Genomic DNA, 18,069 nt, shown 5'->3' with positions numbered 1-18,069 from the left:
GACCAACAGGTTAAGAACCCAACGTAGGAGTTCCTGTCGTGGTGCAGTGGTTAACAAATCCGACTAAGAACCATGAGGTTGTGGGTTCGATCCCTGGCCTTGCTCAGTGGGTTGAGGATCTGGCGTTGCCATGAGCTGTGGTGTGGGTTGCAGACACAGCTTGGATCCCAAGTTGCTGTGGCTCTGGTGTAGGCCAGTGGCCTACAGCTCTGATTCAACCCCTAGCCTGGGAAACTCCATATGCCGCAGGAGCAGCCCAAGAAATGGCAAAAAGACAAAAAAAAAAAAAAAAAAAAAAAAAAAAAAACATACAAAAACATATTGGCCTTCCATTATATGAAGTACATGATCAGAGTGTTAGATGGGTAAGAGAATGGAACAAAATAAAAATAATAATAAAAAAAGAACCCAACATAGCTTTTGTGAGGGTTCCATCCCTGGCCTTAATCAATGGGTTAAGGATTCCTGTTGCCACAAGCTGTGGCATTGGCCACAGGTGAGGCTTGGATCTGGTGTGGCTGTGGCTGTGGCTCGGATTCAACCCCTAGCCAGGGAACTTCCGTATACCACAGGTATGGCCGTAGGAAAAAAAAAGATGTGGTATATATACACAATGGAATATTACTCAGCCATAAAGAGAAAGAAATAATACCATTTGCAGCAACATAGATGTATCTAGAGATTATCATACAAAGACAAATATCATGTGATATCACTTATATGTGGAATCTAAAAAAGACACAGGGAGTTCCCTTCGAACTCCAGAGGAAATGAATCTGATTAGTATCCATGAGGATTCAGGTTCAATCCCTGGCCTCGCTCAGTGGGTCAGGGATCTGCCATTGCCATGAGCTGTGGTGTAGGTCATAGATGAGGCTCGGATTCTGCGTTGCTGTGCTTGCGGCGTAGGCCAGTGGCTACAGTTCCAACTAGACTCCCAGCTGGGGAACCTCCAAATGCCACAGGTGCAGCCCTAAAAAGACAAAAAAAGACCAAAAAAAGAAAAAAAGATACAAATGAACTTATATTCAAAACAGAAACAGAACCACAGACATAGAAAACAAACTTATGGTTACCAAGGGGAAAGGGGGAGGGAGAGATAAATTAGGGAGTTTGGAATTAAAATATACACACTACTATGTATAAAATAGGTAACCAATAAGAAACTACTGTATAGCATAGGGAACTATACTCAATTTTTTCTTTTAAGGCCACACCCCTGGCATATGGAGGTTCCTAGGCCAGGGGTCCAATCGGAATTACACCTGCCGCCACAGCCACAGCAATGCTGGATCCAAGCTATGTCTGCGACCTACGCTGCAGCTCATGGCAACACCAGATCTTTAACCCACTGAGCAAGGCCAGGGATCAAACCTGCAACCTCATCGTTTATAGTTGGATTCGTTTCCACTGCGCCATGACTCCTATACTCAATATTTTGTTTTTGTCTTTGCCATGTCTTTGGCATTCAGAAATTCCAGGGTCAAGGACTGAACCTGCACCACAGCTGTGACCTGAGCAACAGCAGTGACAATGCTGGATCCTTCAACCACTGTGGGTTAAGAACTCCCTCAATGTTTTGTATTGACCTGTAAGGGAAAAGAATCTGAAAGAGGATATCTATATATATTTAGCATAACTGAATCACTTGGCTGGACACCTGAAATAACACAACATTGTCAATTAACCATACTTCAATTTGAACAGGAATATTTTATTTTATTATTATTTTTTTGTCTTTTTATCTTTTCTAGGGACGCACTCGAGGCACTTGGAGGTTCCCAGGCTAGGGGTCTAATCGGAGCTGTAGCCGCCGGCCTACACCACAGCCACAGCAACCCGGGATCCAAGCCACGACTGTGATCTACACCACAGCTCACGCCAACGACAGATCCTTAACCCACTGAGTGAGGCCAGGGATCGAATCCACAATCTCATGGTTCCTAGTCAGATTCATTAACCACTGAGCCACGAAGGGAACTCTTAAACAGAAATATTTTTTAAAAGAAAAAGAAAACCATATTCCAAAGATGAAAAACAGAAAAATTAAAATACCACATTGAGTGGCCCATCAATGAAATCCTCATCTGACCTAGGAATGAAACTTTCTCTCTTTAGATTCTTTTTTCTTTGTCTTCTGTCTTCTTTTAGGGCTGCACACTCGGAATATGGAGGTTTCTAGGCTAGAGGTCTAATTGGAGCTGTAGTTGCCGGCCTACACCACAGCCACAGCAACACCAGATCCGAGCCGCATCTGCAACCTACACCTCACAGCAACGCTGGATTCTTAACCCACTGACCAAGGTCAGGGATCGAACCCACAACCTCATGGTTTCTAGTCGGATTCATTTCCACTGTGCCACGACAGGAACTCCTGAATGGAACTTTCTAGAAACAAATTGGTCATCAAATGCCTCCCGAACGTGGGTTGAATTTATGACCAACAGGGGGCACACTAAACAAAGCATGCTGACTGCCCTTCCAGTTCTACAAGGATCAAGCCATTAGCCACAGCCGTTTCCCATGAGCAGTGTGCCCTGACTGGAATTCAGAATGAAGAAAAACAGAAAGTATTCAGTGCTTTGGATACCAGCCTCCAGATGGTTAAGATGTATATCTTATAAATCAGCTTTAATAAAAAAATTTTTAAATAAAAATAAAGATGCATATCTAAGAAATACTTTCAATGAACCCAGATTCTTGCATATTCTCATAGATAGAAAAGCACTAAAATCTTTAACTCCAGATGTCCTTTCTGTTTAGCAGTAATCTTTTTTTTTTTTTTTTTTTTTTGTCTTTTTGCCTTTTCTAGGGCCTCTCCTGCAGCATATGGAGGTTCCCAGGCTAGGGGTCTAATTGGAGCTGCAGCCGCCAGCCTACACCACAGCCACAGCAACACCGGATCCTTAACCCACTGAGCGAGGCCAGGTACAGAACCCACTGAGCGAGGCCAGGGACAGAACCCACAACCTTATGGTTTCTAGTTGGAGTCGTTAACCACTGAGCCACAACAGGAACTCCAGCAGTAATCTTTTAAGGTCCCCAAATAAAATTTTGTTTTGTTTTGTTTTTTTCCCAGCAAAAAAGCTTCATATATATCCTGGCTTTTCCCTTATTCTTCAGAACAGTTCCTCAGAGCTATCTGAGAGTCTGCCTCCTGGGTATAGTTCACAGTAAGGTCCCCAAATAAAATTAACTCATAAATTTTAGGTTGTGCATTTTTCAACAGAGGGAGAGGTTGAGAGCCTCTCTTGGTGTGTTGTGCAGCCAAAAGACACAACCAAGTCAAAGATGGGGAAAAAGAAGGATTTATTATTTCAACAGGTAAGGAGAATACCTAGGATCCTTCTCAAAGCAGTGTCTCCTTAATTGCAAAACCGGGGAATTATTAAGCTAAGGGAGGAATTCCCGTTGTGACTAACGAATCCAACTAGGAACCACGGGGTTGCGGGTTCGATCCCTGGCCTTGCTCAGTGGGTTAAGGATCCGGCGTTGCTGTGGCCATGGTGCAGGATGGCAGCTGTAGCTCTGATTAGACCCCTAGCCTGGGAACCTACCTATGCTGCAGGTGCAGCCCTAAAAAAAAAAAAAAAAAAAAAAAAAAAAAAAGCTAAAGGAGAAACAGGAAGGCAGCAGGGCACAACCTTTAAAAGAATGACTTAGCCATTGAGGACACAACAAAAATTGGTTAGAATCAAATGGGCCCAAGATGGCAGGAGGTTCGACTTCCAGCAGACCTGGAGCCTTAGTGTGCACTCACTGTAATACAGTAGCAGCTAAATGAGAAGCCCACAGGCATGACAGTTCTGAGGCTGACCATAAGAGGCCAAAAAGTGGGCAGTGGCGCAAATGCTGGAAATCTAACCCCCGCCTGGAAATAGTTGGACTAATCCTCCTACACATTAGCCTATGAAATTTCCCGGCCCATAAAACTAACCATCCCATATTTCAGAGCATTCTTTTGCCTTTTCGTGTGGACCGAATCCTGTCTATGGGATGTGTATCTTCCAGGCCACTCTCACCTTCTGAGATGGCCTACATTCTGTCTACCTCCCTAATAAATCTACTTTTTACCTACCGCTTTGTCTCTCGCTGAATTCCTTCTGTGCTGGGACATAAAGATCCTGAACTCCAGTAAGTCCTGAGACCAGGTGTGTGATTTTAATTAAGAGACAGTGGGTTTGGAGTTCCCTTCATGGCTCAGCGGTTAAAGAACCCAACTAGGGAGTTCCTGTCCTGGTGCAGCAGAAATGAATCTGCCTAGGAACCATGAGGTTGTGGGTTCGATCCCTGGCCTTGTTCAGTGGGTTAAGGATTCAGTGTTGCAGTGAGCTGTGGTGTTGGTTGCAGATGCAGCTCAGATCCTGCATTGCTGTGGCTGTGGTGTAGGCTGGCAGCTGTAGCTCCAGTTTGACCCCGAGCCTGGGAACCTCCTTATACCATGGGTGCAGCCCTAAAAAGCAAACAAACAAACAAACAAAAGACAGTGGGTTCAAGGAGTTCCCTTGTGGGTGCAGCAGGTTAAGGATCTAATGTTGTTTGTTACTGCAGTGGCTCAGGTCACTGCTGTGGCTTGGATTCAATCCCTGGCCCAGGAACTTCCATATGCCATGGATACAGCCAAAAAATAAAAAGAAAGAAGACAATGAGTTCAAGTTCCAATCTGAGTTGTGAAATTTCAAGGGTAACTGAATATTTTTTTTTTTTTTTTTTTTTTTTTTTGTCTTTTTAGGGCTGCACCTGTGGCACATGGAGGTTCCCAGGCTAAGGGTCCAATTGGAGCTGTAGCTGCTGGCCTACGCCACAGCCACAGCAATGCCAAATCTGAGCCGCATCTGTGACCTACACCACAGCCAGGGCAATGCTGGATCCTTAACCCACTGAGTGAGGCCAGGGATCGAACCCACGACCTCATGGTTCCTAGTCAGATTCATTTCTGATATGCCACGCCAGGAACTCCCAAGGGTACCTGAATATTCTTGAAGAGGTTTGGGTGGTCAGTGGAGTCTAAGCTTTAATTGATTGAAGTCCCAAGGTTCAGGAAAGGTCAATGTCTCCATCCTTCAAGTTCCAGTTGGTCTGGTGGTTGAGTGCTTCAGGCTAATCTTTCTCACTGAAATAGAACTGAGAGTCTTCACAACTGATATATTTTCTTTGCTATTATTACTTCTCCTGTCTGAAAACAGTCCTTTATTTCTGCTTTTGTTATTACTCTTTTGTATTCTTTTGTTATTATTCTTTTGTTTCTTCAAGACCATTAATTACTGAGACTTATTCAAGGGCAAGCATTGGGGCCAGGCTTAGATCACAAAATGGCTTAGAATACAAATGACTTCTCTTATGTCAAGAAAGCCATGCCTGAGAGTTCCCATTGTGGCTCAGTAGTTACGAACCCGACTAGTATCCATGAAGACACAGGTTCGATCCATGGCCTCGCTCAGTGGGTTGAGGACCCAGCATTGCTCTGAGAGGTGGTATTGGTTGCAAATTCAGCTTGGATCCCATGTGGCTGTGGCTGTGGCTGTGGTGTAGGCCTGCGCGGCTGCTCCCACTCGACGCCTAGCCTGGGACCTTCCATATGCCATGGGTTTGGCTCTAAAAGGACCAAAAAAAAAAAAAAAAAAAGAAAGAAAGAAAGTCATGGCTGATTCTTTCTCCAGGGACCTCCTACCTTATCTGCTTATAGTGGTAACGTATGGTGAACTAAAATTCATATTTTATGGCAAGACAAGAAAAATTTAAACATAAAAATTCTCCTCTACCCTTGGGCTTCCTCTCTCCCCTCTACTGTGACTTATGGTATCTGCATTATGCACCAACCAAACCTCTCCCATCGGGAGGAATCCTGCTCAACCATAAAGAGCAACATTCTTCTAGCATCAACAAGACAGCTCCTTAAAGATAACATTCCTTCTTGATCTTGTAAGAGGTCTCATGACCCTCCAGGACAATGCTTAGATCTGGATTGGGTAAACTGTCAATAACATGTCATTTGATGTAAAACCCTCTGTCTCAAAAACTTATATAAAGTGTGTCTCAACTTCCATTGGGTGGAACAGTTCTCAGAGCATTTTGAGATACTTTCCCCAGATTATAATCCTCGAATGTGGCTCAGATAAAACATTTTTTAAATTTAATGATTTCTATTTTTTCCATTATAGCTGGTTAACAGTGTTCTGTCAATTTTCTAGTGTACAGCAAGGTGACCCAGTCGCACATACATAGACACATTCTTTTTTCTCATATTATCATGCTCCATCGTAAGTGATTAGAAATATGGAGTTCCTGTCGTGGCACAGCGGAAACGAATCTGACTAGGAACCATGAGGCTGCAAGTTCGATCCCTGGCCTCACTCAGTGGGTCAAGGATCCGGCATTGCCGCAAGCTGTGGTGTAGGTCACCGACGTGGCTCGGATCCTGCGTGGCTGTGGTATAGGCCAGCAGTTGTAGCTCTGATTGGACCCCTAGCCTGGGAACCTCCATAAGCCTTGCGGGTGGCTCTAAAAAGCCAAAAAAAAAAAAAAAAAAAAAAGTGACTAGATATAGTACCCAGTGCTATACAGCAGGATCTTATTGCCTATCCATTCCCAAAGGCAATAGTTTGCATCTATTAACCCCAGATTCCCAGTCCATCCCACTCCCTCCCCCTTGGCAACCACAAGTCTGTTCTCCAAGTCCATAATTTTCTTTTCTGTGGAAAGGGTCATTTGTGCCATATTTTATATTACACATATAAGTGATATCATGTGATATTTGCCTTTCTCTTTCTGACTTACTTCACTTAGTATAAGAATCTCTAGTTCCATCCTTGTCACTGCAAATGACATTATTTTATTCTTTTTTATGGCTGAGTAGTATTCCATTGTGTATCTATACCACATCGTCTTAATCTAGTCATCTGTCGGTGGACATTTAGGTTGTTTCTATGCCTTGGCTATTGTGAATAGTGCTGCGATGAACATACAGGTGCACGTGACTTTTTCAAGGAAGGTTGTCTGGATATATGCCCAAGAGTGGGATTGCTGGGTCATATGACAGTTCTATATTTAGTTTTCTAAGGTACCTCCATACTGTTTTCCATAGGTGGTCGTACCAATTTACATTCCCACCAACAGTACAGGAGGGTTCCCTTCTTTCCACACCCTCTCCAGCAGTTGTCATTTGTGGACTTATTAATGATGGCCATTCTGACTGGTATGAGGTGGTATCTCATAGTAGTTTTGATTTGCATTTCTCTAATAATCACTGATGTTGAGCATTTTTTCATGTGTTTCTTGGCCATCTGTATATCTTCTTTGGAGAAATGTCTATTCAGGTCTTTTGCCCATTTTTCAATGGGTTGTTGGCTTTTTTGCTGTTGAGTTGTATACGTTGTGGCTCAGATAAAATTTTCCAGGAGTCTTAGCTCAGTGGTAACGAATCTGACTGGTATCCATGAGGACAAGGGTTTGCTCCCTGGCCTTGCTCAGTGGGTTAAGGATCCAGAGTAGCCACAAGCTGTGTAGGTCACAGATGTGGCTCGGATCCCACGTTGCTGTGGCTGTGGTGTATAGGCTGAAGCTGCAGCTGCAGCTCCGATTCCACCCCTAACCTGGGAACTTCCATATGCTGCAGATGTGGCCTTAAAAAAGAAAATAAATAAAGAAAAATAAATTAAAATTTTCCAATTGTTTCTTAGATTGATCAATTTTTCATTGACAACATGTCAATGATACGTATCAATGTCAGTTTCTTGGTTGTAATATTGTATCTTTGGGGGATACTAGATACTAGGTGAAGAGTTTATGAGATTTCTATTATTACGTGCAACTGCACGTGAATGTACAATAAGCTCAAAAAAAATTTTTTTTTGTCTTTTTAGGGCCACACCCACAGCTTATTGAAGTTCCCAGGCTAGGGGTCGAGTTGGAGCTGCAGCTGCCAGCCTACACCACAGCCACAGCAACATAGGATCTGAGCTGCATCTGCAACCTGCACACAGCTCATGGCCATGCTGGATCCTTAACCCACTGAGCAAGGCCGGGGATCGAACCCGAGTCCTCAATGGATACTAGTCAGATTCGTTTCCGCTGCACCACGATGGGAACACCAAGCTCAAAATTTTTTAGAAATAAAGCAAAAGACAAGAATATGATTGCTCATCGTGAAAATTATAATGATAAAAATTATAGCATACATTTGAGAGAAGCAATTATTCAAAATGTCCTCTGGCAGCTCTTTTGAGATTTTTCATAAATATACAAAATGATAATGTATATGTGTCTTGACTATACAAGATACTCCGATTAATGGTGAAGTCAGCACAAGAACTGGGCAAGCAACTAAGTTTTGAGCAGATTATTATAGCTAACGAGCTAGGTTTTAATCAAGGGGCAGATAAGTAAATTACAATCACACAGCATTGCAATAATGATTCTGGCAGAGAAAATGCTGGAATGTTGGTATGTGGCCTCATTTCTGAGGCACTGCTTCCTGAGACATGACATTTCATATAGGTGAGTAAACTTTTAGTATTTTTAAAAAATTGAATTGAAGAATCATTGGTGTTTTAAAAAATATTAATATGAATAATCCTGGGATAAGCTGAGCAAGACAAAGCTTCATTGAGGTGCTCTGAATGTGCTGGAACTTAGTTAAAACTAAATACAGCACACTTCTTATCCTTCACATTACAAAATAAAAATTAGATATTCTGGTGTCTAAAATCTTATCTATTCTGAAAAAAAAAATCAAGGTACTGCTCATAAAACATGTCTCCAGCATGCTATTCAAAAAAATAATTTTGTCATTCTTATATTCAAGGCAAAATGGATACAACCTGTGTTAGCTTTTTGTTTGTTTGTTTTTTAGGGCCTCAGGTGTGCCATATAGAAGTTCCCAGGGTAGAGGTGGAATGGGAACTGCAGCTGCCAGCCAACACCACAGCCATAGCAACACAGGATCCAAGCCACATATGTGACCTGTACTATAGCTCATAGCAACGGAGGATCCTTAACCCACTGAGTGAGGTCAGGGATCAAACCTGCATCCTCATGGATACTAGTTGGGTTTGTAACCTGCTGAGCCACAATGGGAACTCCCCAGTCTATGTTAGTTTTTAAAATGTTTTTATCTGCTATAGGATTTGAGGGGGAGTTCTCTGGTAGCTCAGTGGGTTAAGGATCCAACATTCTCACTTCAGTGGCTCAAGTCACTGCTGTTGCTCAGGTTTCATCCCTGGCCAGGGAAATTCTGCATGCTGTGGTGTGGTGCACCCTTGCCACCACACCAAAAAAAAAAAAAAAAAAAAAAAATTTGAGAAATACATACTGAGAGGAATTTAGAGGGATTACATATTTAAAAGAATTCTTGTTGTAGAGATATTGTTAGTATGTGTTCATCAAAAAGTTACCTCAGTTATACAAGTGCTGGAGGGGTTGTGGAGAAAAGGGAACCCTCCTGCACTGTTAGTGGGAATGTAAACTGGTACAGCCACTATGGAGAACAGTTTGGAGATACCTTAGAAATCTATACATAGAACTTCCATATGACCCCACAATCCCACTCTTGGGCATCTATCCGGACAAAACTCTACTTAAAAGAGACACATGCACCCGCATGTTCATTGCAGCACTATTCACAATAGCCAGGACATGGAAACAACCCAAATGTCCATCAACAGATGATTGGGGTAGGAAGAGGTGGTATATATACACAATGGAATACTACTCAGCCATAAAAATGCATGACATAATGCCATTTGCAGCAACATGGATGGAACTAGAGACTCTCGTACTGAGTGAAATGAGTCAGAAAGACAAAGACAAATACCATATGATATCATTTAAAACTGGAATCTAATATCCAGCACAAATGAACATCTCCACAGAAAAGAAAATCATGGACTTGGAAAATAGACTTGTGGCTACTTGATGGGAGAGGGAGGGAGTGGGAGGGATCGGGAGCTTGGGCTTATCAGACACAATTTAGAATAGATGTACAAGGAGATCCTGCTGAGTAGCATTGAGAACTATGTCTAGATACTCATATTGCAACGGAACAAAGGGTGGGGGAAAAATGTATACATGTAAGGATAACTTGATCCCCTTGCTGTACAGTGGGAAAAAATAAATAAATAAAAAATAGGAGTTCCCGTCATGGCACAGTGGTTAACGAATCCGACTAGGAACTATGAGGTTGCGGGTTCGATCCCTGCCCTTGCTCAGTGGGTTGAGGACCTGGCGTTGCTGTGAGCTGTGATGTAGGTTGCAGACCGAGGCTCGAATCCTGCATTGCTGTGCCTCTGGCGTAGGCCGTTGGCTATAGCTCCGATTCGACCCCTAGCCTGGGAACCTCCATATGCCGCGGGAGCGGCCCTAGAAAAGGCAAAAAGACAAAAAATAAAAATAAAAATAAATACATAAATAAATAAATAAAAGTTACCTCAGTTATAAAAGTGACATACACAGAGTTCCTGTCCTGGCTCAGGGGTTAACAAATCTAACTTGTAACCATGAGGTTGCAGGTTTGATCCCTGGCCTTGCTCAATGGGTTAAGGATCCGGCGTTGCTGTGAGCTGTGGTATAGGTCACAGATGGGGCTCGGATCTGACGTTGCTGTGGCTCTGGTGTAGGCCGGCAACTGTAGCTCCAGTTAGACCCCTAGCCTGGGAACCTCCATACACCTGGGTGCAGCCCTAAAAAGACAGAAAGACAAAAAAAAAAAAAAAAAATGACATTATCAAATGAATATCCGTTTTGGACCAAAAAAATAGTATGTGGAACATTAAAGTAAGTTTAAGGTATACAAATAGTTGATTTGATGTAATTACATAGTGCAACATGATTGCCACGGAGTGTGAGTGAACACCCCATCACCTCACATAATTATCATTTCCTTTTCGTGGTAAGAACAATTACCATTCAGTCTCTTAGCAACTGGGAAGTTTAAAATACAGTTTTGTTGACTATAATCACTATGCTGTACCTTAGATTCTCAGAATTTCTTCTAGTTGCAATTTTGTACCCCTTAAGACTACCCCTCCAGGACCTCCCATTGTGACTCAGCAGGTTAAGAAATTGACTAGTATCCATGAAGACGCAGATTTGATCCCTGTCCTCCTTCAGTGGGTTAAGGATCCATCTCACTTCTAAAGGGTTGTTCTATGTTTTGTTATTGAGTTGTGTGACTTGATATATTTTGGATATTAACCCTTTGTCCAATATATGGTTTGCAAATATTTTCTCCCATTACCTACGTCACCTTTTCATTTTGTTAATTGCTTCTCTAGCGCTTATAAAAGCTTTTCAGCTAGGTAGTCACACTTGCATTTTTTTTTCTTTTGTTGATTATGCTTTTGGTAACATGTAAAAAATATAATTGCTAAGACCGATGTCAAAGAGATTGTTAACAGTGTGTTCTTTGCTCTCTTTTTCTTTCTTTCATTCTTTCTTTTCTATTCTTTCTTTTCTTTTACTTCTTCTTCTTTTTTTTTTTTTTTTTTTTTTTTTTACGACCACATCTATAGCATATGGAATTCCCCAAGCTTGGGGCTGAATTGGAGCTGCAGCTGCCAGCCTATGCCACAGCCACAGCAGTGCCAGATCCAAGCTGCATCTGTCACCTACACCACACCTCGAGGCAATGCAGGATCCTTAACCATCTGAGTGAGGCCAGGAATTAAACCTGCATCCTCATGGATACTAGTTGGGTTCTTAACCTGCTAAGCCACAACGGGAACTCCTTCACGATGTTTCATTCTAGGAGTTTTACAATATCAGATCTTATGCTTAAGTCTTTAATCCATTTTGAGTTAATTTTTTTGTGGGCAGTATAAGCACATGTCCTGATTTCAAACAATACTACGTAACAGGAACTAATGCTGTGTTGCAGATCAATAATACTTCAAAACAAATAGATTCATAGAAAAAGAGATCAGATTTATGGTTCACAGAGGAAGGAGATGGGGGAGGGGAAACTGGGTGAAGGTAGTTGAAAAGTACAAAGATCCAGTTACGAGATAAATAGGTACTAGGAGATGTTCCTGTTGTGACTCAGTGGAAACTAATCTGACTAGTATCCATGAGGTTGCAGGTTCGGTCCCTGGCCTTGCTCATTGGGTTGGGGATCTGGCATTGCCGTGAGCTGTGGTGTAGGTCAGAGACATGGCTCGGATCCCATGTTGCTGTGGCTATGGCTGTGGCGTAGGCTGGCAGCTGCTGCTCCGATTAGACCCCTAGCCTGGGAACCTCCACGTGCCAAAGACAAAAAGACCAAAAAAAAGAGAACCTGAGTTCCTAGTAAGTCACACACCCTTGGCATGTAGAAGTCCCTTAACCCACTGCACCACAAGGGAACTCCCACCCTGACATATTTAATACCATTTAAGTATAAGAACAATTTGATATTTGCTAAAGTACCTCAATACCCTTGTTGAGATCAGTGTCTGAACTGAAATGGTCAAAATATAATACCAAAAATACAGATAGTATAAATACTAAATATACTATTAAAATACAAACATAATACTAAAAATAATATCATATGTTTTAATATATAAAATTTTGAGCACTGGGGGTTTCCTTGGGTTTTATTTGGAATTAAAATCAACTTTCTTGTCCTTTCTCAAGAGTGCTAAGATGACTTTGCTTCACATCTAGACCTCTCTTTATTCATAGTTCTTGGTAAGGAGTGTGGAAATTCCAGACTCGGTGCCCTAAGGTGCATCGCAACAAAACGGAAGGACCAAATAAATCTCAAACAGAACAACAGTGATTTACTTCCCAAGTCCTATGTTTGGATGGTGTACACATTGAAAAAAATGGTATCAACTTCATCACTAAAGCTACTTGGGAGACAAGAGGGTATACTAGAAAATACCTTGATTTAAAAGACAAGAAACAGTTCTAATTCTGGCTTTATTAACCATGAGCAGTGTGATTCTTGGTATATTGTTTAAAGTTCTTGGGGTTTAAATAAAAAAATTGGGCTCATAGTCTATGATTCTGATTGACAAAAAGTCAAGAATCAGCTACTGATCAAGAACAATATACAGAGGAGTTCCTGTGGTGGTTAAGTGGTTAACGACGAGAACTCCCTAAGAGTCCTTGAAAAAGGAATTTTTGCCCTTCACATTTTTTCTTTCCTTCTTCCTGCAGGCTGCAACACAGAAATAATCCTGGTCAGGGTGCTTTGTTCATGAGGATGAAGACAAGTCATTGGGAGCTGGGGGAAAATCGTGAAGGAACCTGGGCCGAAGAAGAATCTCATTGGGCAGAGCCAGTCTGCCCACACTTTTTTTTTTTCTCTCCCCCCGAGCTCACAGCATGTGGACGTTCCCAGGCCAGGGAGTGAACTCCTGGCATAGCAGTGACCCGCTGCAGTGACAATACCAGATCCTTAACCTGCTGTGCCACAAGGGAACTCCTACCCTGCCAAGCTTGATTGCTCACTTCTGGACTGAATGGAGAGAAACCAGTCTCTGTCTTGTTTTAAGGCCTCTCTGGTACTTAAGTGTGGCCTATGTTCTCCTACAATATGCAACCAGGAAACTTAGGAAATAGCCTGTTGTTCTTCCTGTCTTATACTTTTTCTTTATTGCCACACCTGGGCCAGGGGTCAAATCAGAGCTGCACCTGTGGCTTATGCCACGGCCACAGCAACACCAGATCCGAGCTGAACCTGCCATCTACACTGCAGCTTGCAGCAATGTTGGATCCTTAACCCAATGATGGAGGCAGAGGATCCTCAGACAGGGGAGGTTAGGGTTGGGTCCCTAACCAGCTGAGCCACAACAGGAACTCCTCCCACAGTCCTTTCATACTTCCTTGCTCAGCTCCCTCAACTCTAAACATACAATTACAGGTCCAGCTCAATTTTTTTTTTTTTTTTCTCTTTAGGGCCACACCTGTAGCATATATGGAGGTTCCCAGGCTAGGCGTCGAATACGAGCTACAGCTGCTGGCCTACCACACAGTCACAACAATGCCAGATCCAAGCCACATCTGCGACCTACACCACAGCTCATGGCAACACCAGATCCTTAACCCACTGAGCAAGGCCAGGGATCGAACCGGCAACCTCATGGTTCCTAGTCGGATTCGTTTCCAATGAGCCGCAATGGGAACTCCCAGCTCAATCTTTTGAATCCCCTGTACTTGACCTTCCTTATCAAGCCCACAGCTGCTGCCTTCAAGGGCTGCAGCATCTCACTGTCTACACTACATCTGCCTTCCTTGATCTGGTCTTGCCGCCTCTGTCTTGCACTGCTGATGCATCCAGAAGAGGAGTCTTTGCAGAACAGATTCCCCAAGTTCCTACCAAAAAGTTCTCAAAGGATTTACACTGCCCGCAAAAAAAGCCAACTCCTTGGGCATGGGATACGAAGCCTTCAAGATCTGATGCTTGGGAGTTCCCGTGGTGGCGCAGTGGTTAACGAATCCGACTAGGAACCATGAGGGTGCGCGTTTGGTCCCTGCCCTTGCTCAGTGGGTTAATGATCCGGCGTTGCCGTGAGCTGTGGTGTAGGTTGCAGACATGGCTCGGATCCCGCGCTGCTGTGGCTCTGGCGTAGGCTGGTGGCTACAGCTCTGATTAGACCCCTAGCCTGGGAACCTCCATATGCCGCGGGAGCGGCCCAAGAAATAGCAAAAAAAAAAAAAAAAAAAAAGGATCTGATGCTTAACAACCTGGCCAGCTTGTTCTCATCCAGGTTTCCCCTCACATTCTAGGACCAGGTCAAAACAAAGTACCTGCTGTAATCTGAACATTCCCACCTTTGGAACTGTATCATCTTGGAAAATCTGCCACAGTAGCAACAATAATCCTTTATTGAGATAACGCCCTCAGTGTTTCCAACTTCATCTATGACAAGTGACCCAACTTGGTGATTTATTATAGAGTCCAAGGCCCCCCCAGGAATTATCTGCAAGAGATATCAGAAAAAATTGCCTTTTTCCATGGGGATTTCTAAGCTGGTAGGATGTGGGTCTGGGGAGTCCTGGCAATCATTTCGGCTGCCATGTGATCGAATCTAGCCTGACAGATGGTACAGCAGAGATTGCTGTTCCTACCACAGTGTCCTTCCTCGGGATTCTATAAGAGGGAACCCTTGAATTTTATTTATTTATTTACTTATTTATACTTTTTAGGGCCATACCCGTGGCATATGGAGGTTCCCAGGCTAGGGGTTGAATTGGAGCTGCGGCTGCCGGTCTACACCACAGCTCAGGGCAAGCGAGGCCAGAGATCAAATCTGGGTCCTCATGGATGCTAATCAGATTCATTTCCACTGAGCCGCAATGGGAACTCCAACCCTTGAATTTTAATGATAGCTATTGACCCAGGATGAAGACTACTTCTTCCAAGCACACATACAGGTGCAGCCTTAAGGTCAAGATCTGGCCAATGTCAGGTGATCAGAAGTGATGTACACAACTTCCCTTATAGGGGTCATGCCCTCCCCTTCCTTCCTCCCTTCCTGATGACTAGAATACCCACATAAGGGTGGACCAGCTTGGACCGTGTGAATAAGGACAACACCCTAGGGTAGCAGAACAGGAAAACAAAAAAGCCTGGGTCTCAGGCAACTTCCTACATCTGGGCCAACATAACAGACCGGAGTTTTAGATAACAAATGTCTATCTCATTAAAACAGCTATAGGATTTCCCGTCGTGGCCCAGTGGAAACGAACCCAACTAGGAAACATGAGGCTGTGGGTTCGATCCCTGGCCTCGCTCAGTGGGTTAAGGATTCAGCGTAGCCGTGAGCTGTGGTGGAGGGTGCAGATGTGGCTCGGATTCCCACATTGCTGTGGCTGTGGTGTAGCCCGGCAGCTGTAGCTTCAATTAGACCCCTAGCCTCGGAACCTCCATATGCTGCAGGTGCAGCCCTAAAACAAACAAAACAAAACAAAACAAAACAACAACAACTACTATAGGGTCTCTGTACATACAACCACACCTAGATCCTAACTAATATATAAAGAGGAAAACATGGCCCATCATATCTTTTTCATACAAAGAAAGCCATATGGATATTAGACTGAATCAGGCTGTGCTTTGAAGTGATAGTCATTGCTGTTTACTAGTTTCCCCCAAATTAAGGGATAGTTGACTCCCTAAAACATTCCTGATTACGACATGGTGGTTCCAAGCAGCTAAAATTGCTTTGGAGGAGAATATAGAAGCTTGATTCTGTCTCAGAGAGGTGACGGCCCAGAGGAGGATGGTTTCTGAGAAGGTATGTCTCAAAGTATGGAGGGAAAGGTATATAGCTAGATCTGTTCCCTACACCCTGTGTCTCAGGTGGTGTTGACTTCACGAGGTTAAATAAGTGAAGAACGGGGGCTGATGGAAAGATCTGGGTAACAAAACAGCCCAGAGTCAAGGAGAGAACACAAAACTTACCGCCTGTTTGGCAAGACTTGACAGCCTCTGTGAACACTGTCCTGTTTTGTTAAAAAAAAAAAAAAAAAATTGAGAATTCCCATTGTGGCTCAGTGGAAATGAACCCGACTAGTATCCATGAGGATGTGGGTTCGATCCCTGGCCCTGCTCAGTGGGTTAAGGCTCTGGTGTTGCTGAGAGCTGTGGTGTAGGTCACAGATGTGGCTCGGACCCCGAGTTGCTGCGGCTGTGGCTGTGGCTGTGGCTGGCAGCTGCAACTCCAATTCAATCCCTAGCCTGGGAACCTCCATTTGCTGCAGGTGCGGCCCTAAAAGGAAAAAAAAAAAAAAATTGGTTCATATATCCTTAACAATCTCTATGGTTCTAAAAATAGCTTATCAATGAATTCTCTTAGGATTGCTAGTCACGTCTTCTAGAAACAATTTTATTTCCTATACTTTCCTGCCCTATCACATTTGCTATAATATTCTTTTAAAGTTATGATGAAAAAGCGTTGAAAATTTTAAGCAGGTAAGAGTAAAGATCATATGAAAGCACAGAAGCAAAATAAAACAGCTAAGAAGCCTGCAAGAGATTTTAGGATTTCAAAGACAAGGAAACTTTCAAGTTTAGGGGACTGCATGGACCTGCGTAAAATTTTTATATTTCCAATTCATGTACATTAAAACAAATTCAATGAAATAATCTTGGTTTACAACCCATTCATGTTTTATACTTTTTCCTCATTTCAACACAAATTAGTGAAAATGACATTTAGCAAAACACTGGTTCCTAGTTTAAAGAGCAGTGAGTAGCAAATTTATGATATTTTAAATAGATTCCTTATGGTAGATGGCCTTTTCTAAGTACCTGTTCACTTGCTTATTATGAGATAAAGCACTCTTGCAACTTAGATACCTAATAAACAGTTGTGATGTCCACAGTTTGAAACACCTAGAACCTATAATTTACTTTAAATTCTTATACGCAGCCTTCTCAGACAATAATCATATCCCAAGTATGTATAACACTTCGTTTCAAAGCTTTCATATACACTGGCTTGGAGGTGGGATCAAGATGGCAGAAGAGTGAGACGCGGTGTTCACCTTCTCTCACAAACACATATACACTAGCTCCTCTGACCCATTTCTTTAAATCACATCCTGTTACTTAATTGTTCTCATGCTAATCATCAGGAGGAAATTAAATTCACAAGGGTCAATGTTGCCTTTGTTCTGAGGTAACCATCAATATTTATTCTCTTTCAGATGATAAATATACATGATTTCTTTAGCTCTATTTTAATAACACCTTTCCTCCCTTATAAACATTTGAGCAATATATCTTCTGCAAAATGCTAATTCCCTTCTGTAAAACTTCTTGGGACTCTGCCACAAGTACTCTTACCCTGGGTGTGTGGATGAACTTCGGAAGTGTCATAACACCTTTGAAATTGTGAAACCATAAACTTGTACGGTTTTCTGGGAAATGGGTCAAAAGTTTTCATCAGATGCTCAATAAGATCCAGGTACAAAACAGAAAAACAAAACAAAAATGAAACAAAACCCTCCTCAGCTAGAGGAGATAGAAGGGAATTATAATTTAAATTTAATCCCAAACCCAAATTAGCGAAATCAATCTTACATTTTATCCTTTTGAAAATACCAATGCCATTTATATCTGAATATTTAAAGTATCTGAAA

This window comes from Sus scrofa, chromosome 11 (genome assembly GCF_054392235.1).
Source record: "Sus scrofa isolate SSC_HxYL_T2T_F1_AM1 chromosome 11, Sscrofa_HxYL_maternal_Yorkshire_Landrace_v2.0, whole genome shotgun sequence".
In the NCBI taxonomy this organism is placed as follows: Eukaryota; Metazoa; Chordata; class Mammalia; order Artiodactyla; family Suidae; genus Sus; species Sus scrofa.
The sequence above is the reverse complement of the archived record's forward strand: the minus strand, read 5'-3'. Positions refer to the sequence as shown.